At 33.9% G+C, this 14,206-nt stretch overlaps 1 protein-coding gene across 1 annotated transcript in view; it reads left to right on the top strand.

Moving 5' to 3' along the window:
* The window catches only part of LOC134238092 (uncharacterized), a 381,131-nt gene that overhangs the window by 34,183 nt on the left and 332,742 nt on the right, over positions 1-14,206 (top strand). The gene's annotated exons all lie outside the window — the stretch shown is intronic.

The following is a 14,206-nucleotide window of genomic DNA, read 5'->3' as shown; positions in this document are numbered from 1 at the left end:
CTTTGATGTCGCCATCTATTGTCTTTTCATTATGTAACGCGAGGCGTCGGCTAATATCTAAATTATAATCTCTTTTTAACTGTAGCCTTTTTTCTAGAGTGTTCTGTTAATACTATTGACTACGTACCAGTAAATTATACATGTACCATTCTTGACAATACTGATAAATAATTTAATCTTATATTATACTGTAATTCATTCAAAGTTTAACGAATTACCATTTTCTATATTACGTTTTCGTCCATCTTCGTTCGGAAACAGTCGTCTGTTCACATTCGAAATTCTCAGCTTCTCTGAAATCACTCAATCAATTTCAACCAATTTTGGCATACGTGGTGAGAGAAAAAATACTTGTTTTGAGTGTTCTTCCCTCCCGTAGATGCATGAGAGGATACGATTTTTTTGGGGAACAAAAAGGTCAAATATAGTCCAGCATATGTAAAAAATGTTATAAATACGCAGAAAAAAGTTCAGTCAATAAGCCATTATCAGATTTTTAAAAAAGTTAAGATAATGAATAGTTACCAATCTGAAAAAGTCCACTACTAGTTCAACAGAACTATAAGCAAGACTTAAAACATGGACCACGCGAAATTTCAGAGGTTGGAAAAGGTTTGTAAGCATTTCCTGTTGTCTGGTCATATGTGCTGGTGTTCTATGTATTATTGATAAGCTTAGATAGACGGAACATTTTTTAGTCTAATTTAGAATAAACACTAGAGGTACCATAGGCACTGAGCTTTCTAAAGGATACCATTCCTCAAATATTAAAATGGAAAAGTCCATGTTTGGCTCAGGGAGAATCGAAATAAGTGTCAGATCAAAAAGTAAAATAGGAGGTCACAATTTCATTAATGTAATAAAGAATCTGCGAAAGTATCATTAATTCTTATTCAGTGGTATACGAGGAGATGAGAGATGGGTAATCTTCCATATTATAAAAAGAATGATCTTGTCGATGTTTTGCTACATGGGAAACCCGAAAAATGTGTCCGATCATAATAGAGTACAATAACAGAGGGTGCACGATGGCACTTTGTAACAAAAACTTCGTGAAAATCTCATTACATTTCATTCTGGGTTATTAAGAATGGTGATTTTCGTGTCGATCACTATATATAATCTCCCACTTTTCAAATGCGGGGGGGGGGGGGAATTCAGTGTTTTGCTAAAGAAAGAATGGGAAAAGAGCCACTCAATATAGAAAAATGTGTTTAGATGGCGATTCGGCAGGAATAGTTACTCATAGAAAGAATAAAAAATTATCATTGATTTATACATTTTTTTTCAAAACCTAGCCAATGACTGTGTCGTAGGTGAATATAAAATGGGCAAATATTCAGTTAAATATGTTTGGTTTTATTTGAATATGCACCTGAATATAGCCATACGAGTCAAATGAAAAAACTGTCTTTTATAACCGTTTTTCATTAATTTTGTTGTTTCTTGGTGTTCTCTCCATTAATTTTAAATGCGTTATCAGTGTATTTTTAACCGTAAAATTTATTCCAGTTGTTTAAAAAATGGAGAGACGACCCAGAAATACCAAAATCTAAACTTTTTTAATTTATTTTCTGGTAGAAAATTGACTAAGTCCAATTAGATAGGGCTTTGGATTTAAATAATGATTTAAATACTACCTATCGATAGTGTCCCGCGGTAGCTACATTGGTTTGTCGCTGGATTCGAGCCATATTGACGCAGCATTTTAGGTTCGAATACGGTGATGTTTATTTTATTTTATTTTTTCTAAAATTTTTGATATACTCCTCGCAAAATTTTGTTTTATAAATTATTTTACATTAATTGTTTTATTTTAATGCGTTTACATTTTGTCATTTATAGTGCTAACGTTCCCAGATAGAAATAAACATCGAGGACTTGTAACTGCAAGTTACACCTGATGAAAAAATATTGAATATATTGCAAAAAAACTAGAAACTTCGATCGTTCTGTTACATTCATTATTTTCAGTGCATTTGAAAACTGAGCACAAAAATTATTCAGTGTTAGGACTTCTATTATATTCTATTAAATGTATATCTAGCATAGATAATTTATCTTTCATGACATCTTTTAATTGAAAAAAAAGAATTTACAAATAAACAAACATAAGACAGAAATCCATTCCCATGAAGTTTCTAGGTTCATTGTATAAGATATGTATTAAAACTACTTGGTGCTTGGACATTTAAATCTGAATTGTTTCGTGTCAATGATTCCTGCCGACTGCCCATCTAGTGCGCCCACTTTCTTTGAAGAAAAGCTCAAGACATCGACAAAGACAGCTGAGAAAGAGCTTTTATCATAAAAGCTCTCTGAAGCCCTCAATTGAAAAAAAATCTAACGATTCCTGCCATGGTTGTCTTGTCCATTTAGTCACAAAGATGAAGGGGTGACTATCCAATGCAGATATTAACCTAATCAATATAGGATATTAAACTTATTAACATCCATTACCATATGTCTGAAAAAATAGGTTAATATGATAATATAAAGTGAATTAGTATAATGACAATTTCACTGATTACTTTTATTCATGTATTGACGTCAACGTAGTTTGACTATGGCTAATATCAGCGGTGTCGTTCTACAGTTAAATTGGGTTTAGAATGTCAGTGCTAAATACAGTTTGCATCGTCAGGTTGCGCGTTGCTTGAGCAAAGTATTCATGATGTACATTAAGATTTAAACACTCTTGCTTTCAGTGTGCGTGTATTATTTGTTTCAATTTTTGGATTTATCAATTGAAAACCAAGATTCTTTAAATTTGGTCTGATTTCGGGACAACAGCTTAACAAATTTCAGTTCAAATTCAGAGGCTAAAAACAAAAAAACTACAATTTTCTCCTTGCTTTACTTGAATAGTACTCGTAAGTGTGAAGAACTACATGTAGATTCATTCTTTTTATGGTTTGGTTGCTACATGCATGCAAGTGTCAATAAGATGTAGAAAAATGTCCAAAACATATACAGAAAAAAAAATCTGAATGAAGCCATTAATGTGACCTCTTGACTGAAGTAAAACATTAACATCATCTGAGGTATCTGACTTGCTGACAGAAATCAGGATTGCCATGCAGACAGTGTACCTCACTTTAATATTCACTTTATGTCTCTCGAGAACATAGTAACTACAATAATTTAAAGGTGAATATTTCTAAGCAAATCTCAAGAGCGTAACTTTGTTTTCTTTCAAAATAACCAGTCAATATAAGTCATTCAAAATTCTTTACAACACATTATCAACTCTTACACACTGACCAGTTATACTATTAGCAAAACAACACGACACTCAGCAGTTCAGATTGCAAATACTGACTATATATATTATAGTACTCTCTAAATATATAGAAATGGACCCAAACAAAACTTGACCTAGCTATATATTCTTATAATAAACCTGTACACCAAATTTCATTGCAGTTGCGGATAATGGTACCCTTCAATACTATAGAAAGAAATACAGTGTCCATATCAAGTCACAACGGCACCGGGTTTCTCATTTGATTTTATCAAGTGGTATAAGAGGAATTGCGGAGATGGGTACCCCAAAGCGTATAACAGACAGACGAACATCCCGATCACTATTCGTACATGTATGACATCCTGACTATTAAACCAATAGACACATCATATTTAAAAGGAAATGACTTCCGAATGAATCTTACATGTTTCTCACACGATTCTTGCACGAAAGCCGCACGGTTCTTTTGTAGATTTTTTTAAAAATAAATTCTGCTTCATAGAAATATGAAACAGGTCAGCTAATAAATGGTTACTTAACTTTTTTTCCAAAATTTTTCACTTTTTTGGATTTTATTGTAAAGCATACCTCATTGTAGTAATCGGAATGTCCGTCTGTCTGTCTGTCTGTACGTCCGTCTGTTACACTTCGGGGTACCCATCTCTTATCCGCAACACCTAAAATTTGATGAGACTTTCAGAGAATCTTTATGACATAATGCTATTGAGCACCTCCTATTTTACTTTTTGATCCGGAACATAATTTGGGTTTCCCATAGCAAAACATGGACACTGCCATTATATTCATATGGGAGGCGGGGCGTATCATTTAGTGAGCTCATTGCTCACAGTACCTTTAGTTTAGTGAATTATTTTTGGATGACTTGAAATCGAGTTAGAGTAGCCGAATTTAAATACTATAAAACTTAAATAAGGTTATATTTTTTATAAAATATATATCGCCACATTTCAAGTGTTAATTAATAGCTTCCAAGGTATTTTGTTAGAAATGAAATATTTCCGAGATCGACCCCAATAAAATTTAAGCTGACATTGGTTCTCCTTCCTTCATGCATTGTACAGGTTGTAGTTATAAAAGTGATTTCGTTAAATCAAGCATAGCAGGTTATCGGCCCCTGAGCCTGCAAGTGTGTTATGATTTTGAATTAATAATCTTCCAATGTACTTTTCCGTCAGTAATCAGTCAATTTCTAGATGATATACTCAACATGACTAATGATTGCTGTAAAAAACATATTCTGCAAATCAATTTGAAGACAGATAAATTTTTATAATGTCACGTTTTGAATTTGACATTTCCTCCATATCTACTCACATAATATCATAACCGGAGATTTTCAAATGAAGTTGGCCCCTGTATTTGGAAACCATCTCGCCATGTGTTATCTAAAAAGAAAAATTCAATTTCTTTGTCTTTCTTATCGGACGAATATTGAATTTATTCCATTTTGTGATGTTTTCATGCCATCCATTTTCCCTCTCCAGAAGCACAAATGAGAAATGGAGGGATGCCGGGGTTTGAGTTTATTATGAAAAATGATCCGGAAATTAATCTAATTCAGGCGGAAGGAACCATGTTATCAGAAAAAAAATTTCAGTTCTATGATGCCACATTATATCAGTGATGAACCTTTAAGCAAAACTTTGTATCCTAATTGTCTGCAGGAATAAAATTAGATTCAATTAAATGCCGTATGTAACTATCATGAAAAACGTTCAAGACTTACATCCTGCTCTGAGCCTTTAATTTGATATCTTTTGATTTCCTAAAATAAACATTGCAAGAATAGACCATCTTTTCATTGGAATTTTTAATGAAAAGGGGACACATGGGTCACCTGAGAATCACGCGTCATTCACGCTAATTTGCCAGCTAAATAAGTGTATCCAAATTAAAATGAGTTTTTAATATACATATACATGTATGTAATGATATTAAACTGCGCGTTAAGTGGCTAAACAAAGGTTAGATGGCTCATCAACTTTATAATTTTTGTTTAATTGTTAATTTGATGTCTTACGTCCCATTCGATATTTTTTCACTTCTGTAAACACTTCATATATTGGTAAATAGATTCAAAATTAAACCTGTTCTTGGCACTCAAGGCAATTTGAACAGTATAATTTTAAGCCTACCCTGACCACAGGACCTGGGTTTATGAAATTAAATTGTTATTGAATTTATCAAGATATTTTTTGATGACAGTGATTCTATTAAGTTTTTGTTTTACTAACAATGGACAGATGTAATCATACGTGTACTTATCTACAACATATTTAGGACAAATAAATTTTCTATTTAGACTAACACATGATGTGGAGCAAATTGATTTAACACCCAAGATATTTGTTGACCGTATAACACCTCGTGGGTGTTATAGTAATTGGTAAAACATTCTTTATGCCTTTCCATTGCTTTTATCAGGAGACCAGCAGAAGTACAGTATAAACCCGGTGTGGCATACATGTACCATTCTAACTGTTAAGGAATAGTGGGGTTAAATGGAACGATTTTTGAATCTTTTTTAGTGGTACTAGAATTTATATATTTACAGGCTTACTTTTTGAGGGGCACGGGTGTGTTCAAGTGCATATACCTGTAATCCTGCGATTACTAAACAAACTCTCTGAACATCTTCTCTGATACTGGGTTTTAGCAGGTAAATGAAGTGCATAGTTATGCTGTGCAAGGATTTTCTACACTGTAAGAGGACGACTATACAATTTATGGCCCCTGTGTCATGGGCTTTGAGTTATGCAGGCTCTTTTATTACATGGAGAAATGCTTTTTTGTGAAACGTGTTTTGATCAGATTTGAAAACTTTTTTGACCATGTAGTCAAGTGTTCTGGTACTGGACAGAACTACTAATTTTGAGTAAATGAGTACAATACTGAGAGAAAGTATTTCCCTTTTTTGTCACCTATATAATATGTAGCTTAATAAATCGCTATCATTAATGTAATTGATAGATAATTTGGAAAAATATAATTACAAAAGAATTATATAAATTACTTTCAGTTTCCAAGGATCAGGTAGATTTTCAATTAAGGAATGTTTTTAAGTTTTGTATGAGTTATTTAAGGAATGTTTTTAAGTTTTGTGCGAGTTATTGGTGTGTGAATCGCACAGAATTGTCACGTAGGCATATTTCATGAAGCGCTACAACTCTTTATGAAAAATATGCCTACGTGCAAGTCTGTGTGATTCACACACCAATTATTCACACTAAACTAAAAATTTCCTTATATTTACATTTTACTTGTTTGGAAGCACCAAAGATATACCCAATATTTGAATTATTGCTGCCCTATATCGCTGCATTTTTACTAACGTCGTTGCAGCCTCATTGTGACGTCACGTTAACGCACCTTTCTCCGTGTATATTTCTACGCGTGAGTATACACGAAAATGGTTTCAAATCAATTTCACAGTAGGCTTACTAAAAAACACAGCGATCCTAATATCGGTGTGTGAATCACACGGACTTGTCACGCATAAATATATTTATAAAAGTTATGGTAAAACACGTGTGTTTGTTTTGTATGCAGATTAAGTCCATCGATAAAGGAGATCGATTGGTTGTTCATTTGTTTACGGGTGAATAGGTTGAATCCGTGCTACGCATGATTCAGACACGTACGAGGTAGATTTTCGGGTGTTTTAAGTTATTCGAAGTTCGCTGCTACATTGCAACAGACTTATGTTCGCTTAGATCGGAGATAGAAATCAGTCTATACTAGACGAGCGCCTAGCTTCATGTAGAAACAGTTGCTGATTATGCACAAACAAACAGAGCCGAGGTTCCGGGCATCTCTGACACGTTTGGACTCCATGTGGGTGAAAATTGGCACATTTGAAGGTGCAGCTACAAACTGGTAAATTCTTATTTGCGACTTCCTCAAAGAAAGAACGAAAGTATAAAAATAACATTTGAATTTTAAACACTGTTTATATTATTTACGATAGGGTAAAGGACCATATAAGCACCCTGTGTCTTTCACATTAAGGCAACAAAATTTCATTCTGTTAATCGTAATTCCTGAAAGCTTGAGTGATTAAAACGTTTGTCAACGTCTAATCTTCTGCCAGTTTTGTTTCTTTAATTGTTACTAAGCCTCATAGACCATAGGACTATGTAAGCTACGGCTACGACTCTTACAGCAGATAGAGGAACGCGCAGAACAGAGAATCTGGTAAGCATTTGGACACAGATTAATGTCCGTTTTTCAGCTTGAATTTAGCTTTGTAAAAAAATTAAAAAAAAACAAACAAACAAACAAACAAACATGTGTTACTTGAGAATGAGTATAATTCTAGTAAAGTCACGATAGTAATTAATACACGTACGTACCTGGTACATGTATATATAATTTTATATCTATATGATGGGTTGGAATTTGGTAGCAATTATGAACAAAGCTCCACTGTTTCTAAATTGTAGTAACGAGACACACTATTTTGGAAGCTAATTGTATTTGAATTTCGTGATATGGTTTGAACAGTCCTAAAATTTTACAATTCTACATTGTACTGTGACACATTGATGCATAGAACTGCATATAGCTGATTCATTTTTCTGAAGTTGTTTTCAAATCTTGGAAATATTGTACAGTGTACATGTAATTGAATATATATAGTTCCTGATGTTCCTGATATAAACTCGAAAAATGATGAAACATCGTTTTATTTTAGTAAAAAATTTTATTCAATAAAACCTTTGTTTAGCCACAGTGGTTTTTATGCTCCTAATTCTGGACGTTGTACAATGTATTTTAAAATACGTAGAAATGAAGAACATAAGATAAATGCATATTATTGATGCTCCATAATTTGTACATAATGTATTCCGATGCTGATAAATATTATAGAGTATCAATTTAAGACAGTGTTTATAATAGCCTTCATTATGCATTTTGCATGTCCTAATTTAGTGTTTTCTATCTGTTATTATGAAGAAAATACGACTCAGGTGTTGATATCATGATGATATTCGCAAGACCTATTGCCACATGTATTGATGTATTGCAGACAAGGCCCTTTTAAAGTTCTGTAAGTAGCTTGAAGAAGCTGGCATGGTCTGGCATGTAGTATGATGTAGACAAGGCCCCTTTTGAAGTTCTGAAAGTAGCTTGAAGAAGCTGGCATGGTATGAGAAGTAGTATGATGCAGACAAGGCCCTTTTGAACTTCTGTAAGTAGCTTGATAAAGCTGGCATAGTCTGGCATGTAGTATGATGCAGACAAGGCCCTTTGGAAGTTCTGTAAGTAGCTTGATTAAGCTGGCATGGTCTGGCATGTAGTATGATGCAGACAAGGCCCTTTGGAAGTTCTGTAAGTAGCTTGATGAAGCTGACATGGTCTGGCATGTAGTATGATGCAGACAAGACCCTTTCCAAGCTTGAAGAAGCTGGCATAGTCTGAGATGTAATATGATGCAGACGAGGCCCTTTTCAAGTCCTGTAAGTAGCTTGAAGAAGCTGGCAGGGTCTGGCATGTAGTATAATGCAAACAAGGCCATTTTCAAGTTCTGTAAGAAGCTTGAAGAAGCTGGCATGGTCTGAGATGTAGTATGATGCAGACAAGGCCCCTTTTCATGTTCCGTAAGTAGCTTGTTGAAGATGGCATGGTCTGAGATGTAGTATGATGCAGACGAGGCCCTTTTCAAGTTCCGTAAGTAACTTGATGAAGCTGGCATGGTCTGAGATGTAGTATGATGAAGACGAGGCCCTTTTCAAGTTCTGTAAGTAGCTTGAAGAAGCTGGCATGGTCTGAGATGTAGTATGATGCAGACAAGGCTCTTTTCAAGTTCTGTAATTAGCTTGAAGCTTGCATGGTTTGAGATGTAGATTGATACAGACAAGACCATAGAGAATTCAGTAAGTAGTTCGAAGAAGCTGGCATGGTTTGAGATGTAGTTTTACAAAGAAACGACCATATAAAATTCAGTTAGTAGCTTGAAGAAACTGGCATGTTTGAGAGGGTTTGATACAGACAAAACCACTTAAAATTCAGTTATAGTAGCTTGAAGAATCTGGCATGGTTTCAGATGTAGTATGATGCAGGCAAGACCCTTTCAAATTCTGTAAGTAGCTTAGATGAAGCTGGAATGCTTGAATGGTTCATCATGTACATTGATCATAAAATTATTTTTGAAATTTTTAAAATTTTCGAAGAAGTTAACATTTTTGGAATGTAGTATTGACTAGTACTAGTATATTTAGCAAAAGACCTGTAAGTATCTTGATGAAGCTGGAAAATTCCGAGATGTATGGTTATGCAGACAATTCTCTTTGTTGGATTTGTAAGTATTTTCGAAGTTGACATGACCTTAAGTATAGTTGCCTTCTTGTCTTTTGAAGATGTGTAAAATTATAGTATCTCATTGAAACTGGAAACTCGTTTTATCGATAAATGCAAGTACATAAACTTCAAAAGATATACAAAAGTGCAATTTGTTTGAGATGTATTTGCAGACATATTTGAAATTTCAATTGACAAAGCGAAACTACTGTACTTGCGTATTTATATTTTAATAGCTTAAATACTAATATAGCATTGTCTTGTTTATTCTGTAAAGGAGGCCAAATTGTAACTGTGCTTCTTATAATCATAGAATCTGTTGGATTGGATTCTAAGCGTTTAGAAAATGATTTGGGAATAATAAAGCAGTTTGATATCACAATCTGATTTTGAAATTTTTGGAGCAAAGTTTTTTCAGGTATCTTTAGTCAGGACACACGGACCAGATGTTTTGCAAAACTTTCATTGAAGGATTTGTGTGAAGACTTCCAAAGCTGTGTTTAAAATCAAGGTTCGGACAAATCACCTCTGGTCAAAATCAAAGAGGAATAATGTTTACATTCTGGTAGGTGTAGTTCAGTTCTTTTGTCCTATTGCTAATAACCAAGAGATGTTTAGAAAAGGTTAATAATTGAGTTTGATCAGATGAGTATAATTTATGATTGATTTAAATTTAATTTGTATTGTAAAAGTTATTCTTGTGTATCTGGAAGTCACAATCTTGTACAAGAAACAGAGAAATTCTGTAAGCACTCAAACTTTTAAGTTTATATAAGTAATTTTTTTCTTCATAGTGTTTTAACGGGGTTGCTATCTGAACTGCAAATGCTTTTATGTATGATTCAATAAAAAAAAAAAAATCAACGTAGAAGGCTTTTTGAGTTCATGAATCTGAAGACGTCATGGTAAAAAGGAAAAGAAAACTCTTCAGCCGGGAAGGATAACTCTTTTATTTAATGATTTATTCAAAAGTCATGAAAGTCTCCAAAGGAAGCTTGAAATTGAAATCTTTATATATAACAAACTGAATTTCATGCAACTTAAGGTTCATTAATACTCTGATAGGAGAGATAACTCTGAATGACATAAATGTCTAATATTCCTTTATAGATTTGCAAGTGTCTTTTTTGTCTAATTGCATGTATTTTACTTATAAACACATTTCTTTTTTGGAAAATCATTTAGGTTCAAGCAACATTTCATACCAGTGAGCAGACTGAGTGTTTATGAATCTTAATGTAATTGAAAGTTCTTTGAACATTTTTATACAAATGTCCTCGATTTAGCCTTAAATACCAATTTTTAAGTTTGATATAAATTTATAATTGATTTATGAAGTTTAGCATTCATAGCAAACGCTTTATAAACTACAGTATGTATGCATAATAATAATTGTGCAGTATACATAGAAGAAATTAAAGTAACACAGAACTCAGTATAACAAGCTAATTCAGAGAATTTGTGTCCCCCGCTTAGGGAAAAAGTCGGCTACCCCTGACTGAATTTGTAGAATTATTAAATGTATACATGTATACTGAAGGAAATAAAATACATGTATGTTAATATGCATATAAAGATTTGATTGCTTATTCTTTATTATGTGTATAGAAGATTTTTTCATATGGAATATTTATCACACTATAATGATGATTTTATAACCTCATAAATTTTTCATTTCACATGCTGAATACTATCATTTAGTTAAAAAAAAAAAGGTATTTAAAAAAAAAAAAAGAAAAAAAATAACGGTCCGACCGAGATTCGATCCCGGGACCTCTCACATTTGAAGCGAGAGACCTAACCACTAGACCACGGAGTCGCTTTCCACAGTGTGAAGTATATGCAGAACTGAAGTCACATACATGTATATATTCATGTTTTCATGTTCGGTATTCTCAAATTTTTACACAATCCATGGTGTTTGATTTATTTAGCCTTTATTAAACAGTTCCAATAGATGTAATAAGAACATAAAGTCCGCCGAGAACCTGTTTTATACGCAATAACTCTCCTCATGCCCCTGCGCTAAAAATAGCGACATGTAATACTATAAATACTAGTAAAACAAACGGGACGAGGCACTTTGAGAGGGGCGAGAGACGTCCTAGGGAGTTTTGGTATAAAATTACATTGCATCAGCTCAAAATCTTCTTGAAATATCGCCCGGAAATGATAGTGTTACACACAGAGAGAATGTATAAATTTACGACCTTGAACTTTGACCTTTTGACCTCAAAATCAATAGGGGTCTTAATTAGGCCACAGGGAGTTGTTATATAGAATTTCATTGCAATAGCTCAAATGGTTCTAGAGATATCGTGTGGAAACGAAAGTGTTTTAACAGACAGAATTTGCTTATTTATGACCTTGACCTTTGACCTTTTGACCTCAAAATCAATAGGGGTCTTCTTTAGTCCATAGGGAGTTGCTATGCTAAATTTCATTGCAAAAGCTCAAAGGGTTCTCGAGATATCGTGTGGAAACGAAAGCGTTACAGACAGACAGAAAGACGGACGGACGGACGGACGGACGGACAGACGGACGGACGGACGGACAAACCCAAATTAATATCCCCCACTTTTCAAGCGGGGGACAAAAATCTGTGGAGTTTTCTTCAAATGCTTGGAAACCTATAATTTTTAACATAGATATAATTGTCGAAAAACTTTCGTTTGGAAAATGCATGTTATAGGTGAATTCATTTGCATTCCTGAAAGTTATATTTTTATTCTCCTAAATAATATTAACTTTTCTTTATGAAGTTTGAAGAATGATCAATGTGGGTTAATACGCATCACTTTGAGAATTCTGCGACATTTTTATGATAATTTTTAATTATTCAAGGCCTGGTTTGAAAAACGTATAGTAATAATTGGATTACCTTGAAGTCTTGACATCTAGGGGTGGGGTCATACACGTTTCGATAATTTTATGTCAATGCTTTCTTTATCGTCGAAGTCTGTTGCACTCGCGCATGCGAGCTCATCCTATATAAAGTGTTTTTGAGTTTTATTTATAAATAATTTATGTTCGTTTGAACTGGTGAATTTACAACATAAATATATTTATAAAAGTTATGGTAAAACACGTGTGTTTGTTTTGTATGCAGATTAAGTCCATCGATAAAGGAGATCGATTGGTTGTTCATTTGTTTACGGGTGAATAGGTTGAATCCGTGCTACGCATGATTCAGACACGTACGAGGTAGATTTTCGGGTGTTTTAAGTTATTCGAAGTTCGCTGCTACATTGCAACAGACTTATCCCCCACCCCACCCACCCCTTCCAGTACGATCGATATACTGTACACGTTAAAATGTTCGTTTTAATGTTGACTGTCGCTTTATTTGTTTCTTTTTCTTTTGTAGAATGATTTGGATTTCAGAAGTTAAGCTAAAGACTGTGCTTTGTATACTGTATACACTTCATTAAAGTCTGTTGCACTCGCGCATGCGAGCTCATCCTATATAAAGTGTTTTTGAGTTTTATTTATAAATAATTTATGTTCGTTTGAACTGGTGAATTTACAACATAAGCATATTTGCTTGCGCGCTTCATGAAAAACATGCCTACGTGCAAGTCTGTGTGATTCACACACCAATGATTCACACTAAACTTAAAAACATTCCTTATATTTACATATTGAATGTCTAAAAGCATAAAAAATATACTCAATATTTGAATTTCTCGCTGCCTTATTTCGTTATACTTTCACTAACGTCGCTGTAGCATCATTGTGACGTTTCTCCGTGTATATTTCTACGCGTGAGTATACATGAAAATGGCATCAAATCAATTTCACAGTTGCCTTACTAGAAAAACACAGCAAATGTAAATATTAATACATGTATATGATTAAAAGAAAAAGCAAAAAGAACTTTAACTGAGGGCTCGCTCCGTGATCTGAAGGTCATGGGCTAGAACCCAAGCTTGGACTGACCTGTCGACAAAAAATACGTACATGTAGCAATTGTTTTTTCGCCAAGCGTCCGGCATTTTGAAGTTAAAGTTAAGGGTCCTTCGGCTGAGACCTTAAAAACCGATACCCCGTTTCAAGGCAGACGTTAGTGCGATAAACATCCTCCACTGCTCGAATAGCGCAATACCCTGAATGCCGAGTAAAGGTCTAAATTGGTATAAGATGACGCCTCCCTGTAAAGTAAAATTTCTTGAAAGAGGAGAAAACAACATACCAGCAATTTTTATTCATCATAGGTTCCTGAAAAAGCAAGAGAGACCATTTTGAGAGGGAATGCGATGTGATCACTGTATAAGCTTGAGTACCCTTTTTTATTTAGCTTGTATATGGTGATAGCGACAAATACGAATGTTTTAACATCCAATTTTAGAATAGTATTATGATTTGCTTTTAATTTATTTAACCTTGAAGGAAATAATATTTTCTTATTAATGAAATTTCCATAAAATTGTGGAAACTTGGAACTCAACTCACTTGTCCTGACTCCTTTTTTCACCCTAAGTTTAGAGAAGGCAATGACACATTATCTAAAATAAGGCCTTTCCAAGAATTCTTTTCATGCTTTATTTACCGGTGAGATCAATTTTCAAAAGAACATTATTTCTCCGTGAATTTTTTCTTTTAATTTGCATAGCTAGAATTGTCATCCTGTACCGAACA

This window comes from Saccostrea cucullata, unplaced genomic scaffold (genome assembly GCF_032062105.1).
Source record: "Saccostrea cucullata isolate Sc308-1 unplaced genomic scaffold, CSIRO_AGI_Scuc_v1 ctg568, whole genome shotgun sequence".
Lineage (NCBI taxonomy): Eukaryota > Metazoa > Mollusca > Bivalvia > Ostreida > Ostreidae > Saccostrea > Saccostrea cuccullata.
This window is presented reverse-complemented; position numbering and strand designations above follow the sequence as displayed.